Consider the following 9,876-nt stretch of genomic DNA (forward strand, 5'->3'; position numbering starts at 1 on the left):
CCCAGGCCTTGAGTATCTTCTAAATACTCCATTCCAGGTTCCCCCTACAGCCCCAGGGCCTTGAGTATCTTCTAAATGCTCCATTCCAGGTTTCCCCTACAGCCCCTAGGGCCTTGAGTATCTTCTAAATACTCCATTTCAGGTTTCCCCTACAGCCCCCAGGGCCTTGAGTATCTTCTAAATACTCCATTCCAGGTTTCCCCTACAGCCCCCAGGGCCTTGAGTATCTTCTAAATGCTCCATTCCAGGTTCCCCTACAGCCCCAGGGCCTTGAGTATCTTCTAAAAACTCCATTCCAGGTTTCACCTACAGCCCCCAGGGCCTTGAGTATCTTCTAATTACTCCATTCCAGGTTCCCCCTCTTGAGTATCTTCTAAATACTCCATTCCAGGTTTCACCTACAGCCCCAGGGCCTTGAGTATCTTCTAATTACTCAATTCCAGGTTCCCCTCTTGAGTATCTTCTAAATACTCCATTCCAGGTTTCCCCTACAGCCCCAGGGCCTTGAGTATCTTCTAAATACTCCATTCCAGGTTTCCCCTACAGCCCACAGGGCCTTGAGTATCTTCTAAATACTCCATTCCAGGTTCCCTCTACTGCTTTTATGTTGCTGCATGATACTGATCAATGATTCAGGATAATTCAATATCAGAGATATTATATATATTATATATTATATTAGATCTTGAGTATATCTCTAATATTGAATTATTCCTGAATCATTAGATAAGTATCAGGCAGCAACATAAATGAGTGTAATTTCTGCCACCTGCTCACACCTATCTAGCTAGACTACATCTGACAGTGAAAGGCACATCAATTGAATATGATCAATGTTTTGGGGGCAATTTCACATCTCAAGTTTGTTGTCCAGTGGGGATTTCAGCATGTAAATCTTGGTCAAACTGAATGTTTAGGTTCATGGCAAAAAAGCCACGACACAACACAACACTAAACAATACATTAATTGCACTATAACGGTGACAAACAGTGCCCACAAACTATTTAGGGCCTACATAAAGCTGTCCCAACAGCAGAGCCTTCTTTTAAGCACCATGGAGTGAATCCTTACCACTGCTACCCTAGAGCCTCAGCGGAGCCTTGTCTGGCAGAGAAACAGTTTATTCAGCCTCATTTACTGCCTTTTAAAAACATAGCTGATGTGGCTGACTTGTTTAAACAAATGTGGTTTCTACTGACAACTGAGATGATCGGGTTCAAGTCCGAGCTCTGGCTGGGCCACTCAAGGACTTCAGAGACTTGTCCCGAAGCCACTTCTGCATTGTCTTGGCTGTGTGCGTGGGTCGTTGCCTGTTGGATGGTGAACCATCGCCCCAGTCTGAGGTCCTGAGCGCTCTGGAGCAGGTTTTCATCAAGGATCTCTCTGTACTTTGTGCCGTTTATCTTTCCCTCGATCGTGACTAGTCTCCCAGTCCCTGCCGCTGAAAAACATACCCTAAGCATGATGCTGCCACCACAATGCTTCACCATAGGGATGGTGCCAGGTTTCCTCCAGACATGACGCTTGGCATTCAGGCCAACTTTTGACAAACTCAAAGCGAGCTGTCATGTGCATTTTACTGAGGAGTGGCTTCCGTCTGGCCACTCTACCATAAAGGCCTGATTGGTGAGGTCTGCAGAGATGGTTGTCCTTCTGGAAGTTTCTCCCTTCTCCACAGAGGAACTCTGGAGCTCTGTCAGAGTGACCATTGGGTTATTGGTCACCTCCTGACCAAGGCCCTTCTCCCCCGATTGCTCAGTTTGCCGGGCAGCCAGCTCTAGTAAGAGTCTTTGTGGTTCCAACTTCTTCCATTTATGGAATGATGGAGGCCACTGTGTTCTTGGGACCTTCAATGCTGCAGACATTTTTTGGTACCCTTCCTAGATCTGTTCCTCGACACAATCCTGTCTGGGAGCTCCACGGACAATTCCTTCAAACTCATGGCTTGGTTTTTGCTCTGAAATGCACTGTCAGCTGTGGAAACATATAGTCAAATCAAATCAAATCAAATTTTATTAGTCACATACACATGGTTAGCAGATGTTAATGCGAGTGTAGCGAAATGCTTGTGCTTCTAGTTCCGACAATGCAGTAATAACCAAACAGTAATCTAACCTAACAATTCCACAACTACTACCTATACACACACACAGTGTAAAGGGATAAAGAATATGTACATAAAGATATATGAATGAGTGGTGGTACAGAACGGCATAGGCAAGATGCAGTAGATGGTATAGAGTAGTATATACATTTGAGATGAGTACTGTAGGGTATGTAAACATAAAGTGGCATAGTTTAAAGTGGCTAGTGGTACATGTATTACATAAAGATGGCAAGATGCAGTAGATGATATAGAGTACAGTATATACATATGAGATGGGTAATGTAGGGTATGTAAACATTATATTAAGTGGCATTGTTTAAAGTGGCTAGTGGTACATTTTTACATAATTTCCATCAATTCCCATTTTTAAAGTGGCTGGAGTTGAGTCAGTATGTTGGCAGCGGCCGCTAAATGTTAGTGGTGGCTGTTTAACAGTCTGATGGCTTGAGATAGAAGCTGTTTTTCAGTCTCTCGGTCCCTGCTTTGATGCACCTGTACTGACCTCGCCTTCTGGATGATAGCGGGGTGAACAGGCAGTGGCTTGGGTGGTTGTTGTCCTTGATGATCTTTATGGCCTTCCTGTGACATCGGGTGGTGTAGGTGTCCTGGAGGGCAGGTAGTTTGCCCCGGTGGCGTTCTGCAGACCTCACTACCCTCTGGAGAGCCTTACGGTTGTGGGCGGAGCAGTTGCCGTACCAGGCGGTGATACAGCCCGACAGGATCGCTCTCGTTGTGCATCTGTAGAAGTTTGTGAGTGCTTTTGGTGACATGCCGAATTTCTTCAGCCTCCTGAGGTTGAAGAGGCGCTGCTGCGCCTTCTTCACGACGCTGTCTGTGTGGGTGGACCAATTCAGTTTGTCCGTGATGTGTACACCGAGGAACTTAAAACTTTCCACCTTCTCCACTACTGACCCGTCGATGTGGTAGGGGGGTGCTCCCTTTGCTGTTTCCTGAAGTCCACAATCATCTCCTTTGTTTTGTTGCGTTGAGTGTGAGGTATTTTTCCTGCACCACACTCCGAGGGCCCTCACCTCCTCCCTGTAGGCCGTCTCGTCGTTGTTGGTAATCAAGCCTACCACTGTAGTGTCATCCGCAAACTTGATTATTGAGTTGGAGCGTGCATGGCCACGCAGTCGTGGGTGAACAGGGAGTACAGGAGAGGGCTCAGAACGCACCCTTGTGGGGCCCCAGTGTTGAGGATCAGCGGGTGGAGATGTTGTTACTCTACCCTCACCACCTGGGGGCGGCCCGTCAGGAAGTCCAGGACCCAGTTGCACAGGGCGGGGTCGAGACCCAGGGTCTCGAGCTTGATGACGAGTTTGGAGGGTACTATGGTGTTAAATGCTGAGCTGTAATTGATGAACAGCATTCTCACATGGGTATTCCTCTTGTCCAGATGGGTTAGGGCAGTGTGCAGTGTGGTTGCGATTGCGTCGTCTGTGGACCTATTGGGTCGGTAAGCAAATTGGAGTGGGTCAGGGTGTCCGGTAGGGTGGAGGTGATATGGTCCTTGACTAGTCTCTCAAAGCACTTCATGATGACGGAAGTGAGTGCTACGGGGCGGTAGTCGTTTAGCTCAGTTACCTTAGCTTTCTTGGGAACAGGAACAATGGTGGCCTCTTGAAGCATGTGGGAACAGCAGACTGGGATAAGGATTGATTGAATATGTCCGTAAACACACCAGCCAGCTGGTCTGCGCATGCTCTGAGGACGCGGCTGGGAATGCCGTCTGGGCCTGCAGCCTTGCGAGGGTTAACACGTTTAAATGTTTTACTCACCTCGGCTGCAGTGAAGGAGAGCCCGCAGGTTTTGGTAGGGGCCGTGTCAGTGGCACTGTATTGTCCTCAGAGCGGGCAAAAAAGTTGTTTGGCCTGTCTGGGAGCAAGCACTCCTGGTCCGCGACGGGGCTGGTTTTCTTTTTGTAATCCGTGATAGACTGTAGACCCTGCCACATACCTCTTGTGTCTGAGCTGTTGAATTGCGATCGATTTTGTCTCTGTACTGGGACTTGCCTGTTTGATTGCCTTGCGGAGAGAATAGCTACACTGTTTGTATTCGGTCATGCTTCCGGTCACCTTGCCCTGGTTAAAAGCAGTGGTTCGCGCTTTCAGTTTCACGCGAATGCTGCCGTCAATCCACGGTTTCTGGTTTGGGAATGTTTTAATCGTTGCTGTGGGTACGACATCGTCAATGCACTTCCTAATGAACTCGCTCACCGAATCAGCATATTCGTCAATATTGTTGTTGGACGCAATGCGGAACATATTCCAATCCGCGTGATCGAAGCAGTCTTGAAGCGTGGAATCAGTTGGTCGGACCAGCGTTGAACAGACCTGAGCGCGGGAGCTTGTTTGTTTTAGTTTCTGTTTGTAGGCTGGAATCAACAAAATGGAGTCGTGGTCAGCTTTTCCGAAAGGGGGGCGGGGAGGGCCTTTATGCGTCGCGGAAATTAGTATAACAATGATCTAGGTTTTTCCAGCCCTGGTAGCACAATCGATATGCTGATAGAATTTAGGGAGTTTTGTTTTTAGATTAGCCTTGTTAAAATCCCTAGCTACGATGAATGCAGCCTCAGGGTGTGTGGTTTCCAGTTTACAAAGAGTCAGATAAAGTTCGTTCAGGCCATCGATGTGTCTGCTTGGGGGGAATATATACGGCTGTGATTATGATCGAAGAGAATTCCCTTGGTAGATAATGCGGTCGACATTTGATTGTGAGGAGTTCTAGATCAGGTGAACAGAATGACTTGAGTTCCTGTGTGTTGTTATGATGATCACACCACGTCTCGTTAATCATAAGGCATACCCCCCGCCCCTCTTCTTACCAGAAAGATGTTTGTTTCTGTCGGCGCGATGCATGAAGAAACCAGCTGGCTGCACCGACTCCGTTAGCGTCTCTTGAGTTAGCCATGTTTCCGTGAAGCAGAGCACGTTGCAATCCCTGATGTCTCTCTGGAATGCTACCCGTGCTCGATTTCATCAACCTTATTGTCAAGAGACTGGACATTGGCGAGTAGTATGCTAGGGAGTGGAGCGCGATGTGCCCGTCTCCGAAGCCTGACCAGGAGACCGCCTCGTTTGCCCCTTTTACGGCGTCGCACAGGGTCGCCGGCTGGGATCAGATCCATTGTATTGGGTGGAAGGCAAAACACTGGATCCGTTTCGGGAAAGTCATATTCCTGGTAGGAACGATGATGAGTTGACGTTATCGTATATTCAGTAGTTCCTCCCGACTGTATGTAATGAAACCTAAGATTACCTGGGGTACCGATGTAAGAAATAACACATAAAAAAACAAAATACTGCATATTTTCAAAGGAACGCGAAGCGAGGCGGCCATCTCGTGTCGGCGCCGGATGTCTCCAGATGTGTGCCTTTCCAAATCATGTCCAATCAATTTAATTTACCACAGGTGGACTCCAATCAAGTTGTAGAAACATCTCAAGGATGGTCAATGGAAACATGATGCACCTGAGCTCAATTTGAGATTCATAGCAAAGGGTCTGAATGGTTATGTAAATAACGTATTTCGTTTTCTATTTTATCAATTTGCAAAAAATTTAATAAAAACTGTTTTCACTATGTCATTATGGGGTATTGTGTGTAGATTGATGAGGAAAAAAATGAATTGAATGCATTTTAGAATAATGCTGTAACGTAACAACATGTGGAAAAAGAGAAGGGGTCTGAATACCTTCCGAAAGCACTGCAGAGCAATATTCTATGGAACTCTGTTTGGGTCACAAAAGATATAATATTCTATGGAACTCTGTTTGGGTCACAAAAGATACAATATTCTATGGAACTCTGTTTTGGTCAAAAAAGATACAATATTCTATGGAACTCTGTTTGGGTCACAAAAGATACAATATTCTATGGAACTCTGTTTGGGTCACAAAAGATACAATATTCTATGGAACTCTGTTTGGGTCAAAAAAGATACAATATTCTATGGAACTCTGTTTGGGTCAAAAAGATACAATATTCTATGGAACTCTGTTTGGGTCACAAAAGATACAATATTCTATTGAACTCTGTTTGGGTCTTTGTGTGTCAAAAAAGATACACGTCAAATAACACTGTTTGACCTGTCAAATAAGCTTGTTGACCAATCAGGACCTGAATTTTACTGCACGTCACATAATAATTTAACTCGTTCATACATTTTTTACATAGTTATTACACATTGATTACACTATCACTCGTATTTCATATGTCACACGACACATTCAGCGATACATATGCTATGATGCTGATGAAGTTGTCTTGCTCACCTACAGTGCTGGTCATATAAAAAAGCTAGCTAGCTCATGGATGCAAATAACATTCTTCCCCAAAAACATAGCAAAACGATAGCTAGCTAACTATCTAGCTAGGTGTCCCATCATCTAAAATAACCCTAATTTATAAGACAGTTCTTATTTGATTAATTGTGGTCGGACCCATCTATGTGAAAATAGCCACAATAAGGATTAGCCACAGTAGTGGACTTTGCGGTTAGCCTTCAAAATAAAAGTATGTCATTGACAGTGATGCAAATMAATACAAATAGTATAATTATGCCATAATTGAATAGATCTAAACAAGGTTGYAATGTCATATAAAATCAACAAAAGACAATAATTTGTTAATTTGACAAAAATCTGTTGAATTTACTCTGGATGTATTAGACTTTAGAAATGCATTGGGGGCTTATTATATTATTATTATTATTATTATTATTATACTTATTTAACTGTACAGCCTTACCTATGGATTGTAGATCAATGACATGGGGTATCAGTCTACTCAGTGACACCCAGAGAACATTAGCATCGAAGCTCTTATTGGGGTGGCAGGTAGCCCAGTGGTTAAAGCATTGGGCCAGTAACCAAAAAGGTTTCTGGATCAAATCCCCGAGCTGACAATGTAAAAATCTGTCGTTCTACCTGTGAACAAGGCAGTTAACCCACTGATCACCGGTAGGGCGTCATTGTAAATAAGAATTTGCTCTTAACTGACTTGCCTACTTGAATAAATAAAATGTTTTGTGGGACTCTGAAACAACTGTGAATGGAGCTACATGTATTGTCAACCTATCTGTATTGAACACTATTCCAGAGGAAAAACACGTTGAGAAAAAATGTATTGGGTATTGAGTAGACTGATACTCAATTTCATTGATCCCCAATCCTTAGGTAAAGCTGTACAGTGCAATATGAATGTCAATACACACAATAGGCTGACTGGGGAGGTGATTTCAAACAGTCACCGTCCAGCTATAAGAGCTACAACTCTAATATTTGCGTAAACTCTTCACAGTTGTGTTTTGTGGGTGTCACCGAGTAGACTGATACTCCATTTCATTGGTTCACATTCCAACCTTGTTTAACATGGCAAACGGCAAATTCCACTATTGTGCCTAATCCTTATTGTGGCTAGCTTCACAACACATAACCCGGTCCGGTCGAGCTTCATAAAGCTAGCTGGCTGCTTATAATGTTAGCTTTGGGTAACAGGGTTAAGTAGCTGGCTAGCAATTTCTTTTCATGAACTGAAGTTCAATTCCAAAAGGCGAACAACAAGTGGCTACCTAGCTAATACTTACTCACAAGGATTTCTAAATCATTGCTAAGAATAATGAAAATGTCTGCAATTTCTACTGGTCATTGTTTTCAGGCTGGTTGTATTGGTGCTAGCCCAGAAGTTGCGGTCCAACAAATAATGCCTTATTACACATTGTTCGTGGCCAGTGTTTGCTTGTTTGCAGACTCTTTACAGCTTTGACAGTGCTACTGAGGTGGCGCGGTGGTTCTTGTTCTTGTTTCTTCTTCTCTGGATTTACGGTGCTTTCTGGGATCTAAAAAAAATCATGACGTCAGAGATCTTCAGGTCGGAGCTCTCGACTTGGAATTAGATTTTGAAAGTACGATGTTGAAATGATCAGTCCAATCAAAGCTACGGTAGATATAACGTGATTTGACATAATTTTATCTGTGGCCAGTAACCTTGAGCCTTCTTGGATGGACACTTCTAATGTAAATCTAAAGCAGCACCCAAGGGGCTTGAACTTTCTAGCTCTCCCTATAGATTTTGCGGTGATGTATTGTCCCCAGGAGTGACAGAACACTGAGACAGTCACGGCCCAACTAGAGAACATGACCAACCCCTACGCTCTGTATTTTCAGCTGGCTGCCCCACCACCACATAAAGCATGGAGTTAGGCAGCATTTTGGAGCTGCCTTACTGCCTAACTCAAGAAAGCAAAAAGAGACCATGTTTGTATGCACCTTTATTAACTCAATGATTATTATGTTTTACATTGTTTACAAACTGATATGTGACACGTATTAATGTCAAAATAACAAACAAAACAGGCCAAAATTATCAAAAAATCAAGTGTGTATATATATACTGTATTTAGATATATAGTACCAGTCAGAAGTTTGGACACACCTACTCATTCAAGGGTTTTTCTTTATTTTACTATTTTCTACATTGTAGAATAACAGTGAAAACATCAAAACTACGAAATAACACATATGGAGTCATGTAGTAACCAAAAAAGTATTAACCTTTCTAACTCCAGCGTTCCGCTAGCGGATCTCCTCCCACATTCCACTGAAAAGGCAGAGCGCGAAATTCAAATTTGTTTTTTTTGAAATATTTAACTTTCACACATTAACAAGTCCAATACAGCAAATGAAAGATACACATCTTGTGAATCCAGCCAACATGTCCGATTTTTAAAATGTTTTACAGCGAAACCCCACGTGTATATTTGTTAGCCCCCCACCAAATACAAAAAAGGACAGACATTTTTCACAGCACAGGTAGCTTGCACAAAACCAACATAACTAACCAAGATCCAACCAAACTAACCAAGAAACAACTTCATCAGATGACAGTCTTATAACATGTTATACAATAAATCTATGTTTTGTTCGAAAAAATGTGCATATTTGAGCTATCAATCAGTTTTACATTGCAGCTACCATCACAACTACCGTCAGAAATAGCACCGAAGCAGACAGAGTAATTACAGACACCAACGTGCAATACCTAAATACTCGTCATAAAACATTTCTGAAAAATCGATGGTGTACAGCAAATGAAAGACAGGCATCTTGTGATTCCAGCCAATATTTACAGCGAAAACACAATATAGCATTATATTAGCTTACCACAATAGCCAGAAACACAAGCCATTTCCCAGCAGCGAAAGTTAGCGATCGTAACAAACCAGCAAAAGATATATAATTTTTGGCTAACCTTGATAAGCTTCACCAGATGACAGTCCTATAACATCAGGTTATACATACTCTTATGTTTTGTTCGAAAATGTGCATATTTAGAGCTGAAATCAGTGGTTACACACTGTGCTAACGTAGAATCTTTTTCCCAGAACGTCTGGATATTTTTCTGACTCTCACATATTCTGACCAAATAACTATTTATAAACATTACAAAAAATACATGTTGTATAGAAAATGATAGATACACTAGTTCTTAATGCAATCGCAGTGTTAGAATTCTAAAAATAACTTCATTTCGACATAAGGCTTAGGTTATGGCGAGATAGTGCCCAAAACCTGGGCGCAAAGCTAATAGTACACAGTTCGACAGATATATGAAATAGCATCATAAAATGGGTCCTACTTTTGATGAGCTTCCATCAGAATGTTGTACAAGAGGTCCTTTGTCAAGAACAATCGTTGTTTGGATTTAGAACATCGTTTTTCCCTGTTGAATTAGCAAGCACACTAGCCAAGTGGCGCGAAGCTCTCCAT

The sequence above is a fragment of the Salvelinus sp. IW2-2015 genome, unplaced genomic scaffold (assembly GCF_002910315.2).
Source record: "Salvelinus sp. IW2-2015 unplaced genomic scaffold, ASM291031v2 Un_scaffold5946, whole genome shotgun sequence".
Lineage (NCBI taxonomy): Eukaryota > Metazoa > Chordata > Actinopteri > Salmoniformes > Salmonidae > Salvelinus > Salvelinus sp. IW2-2015.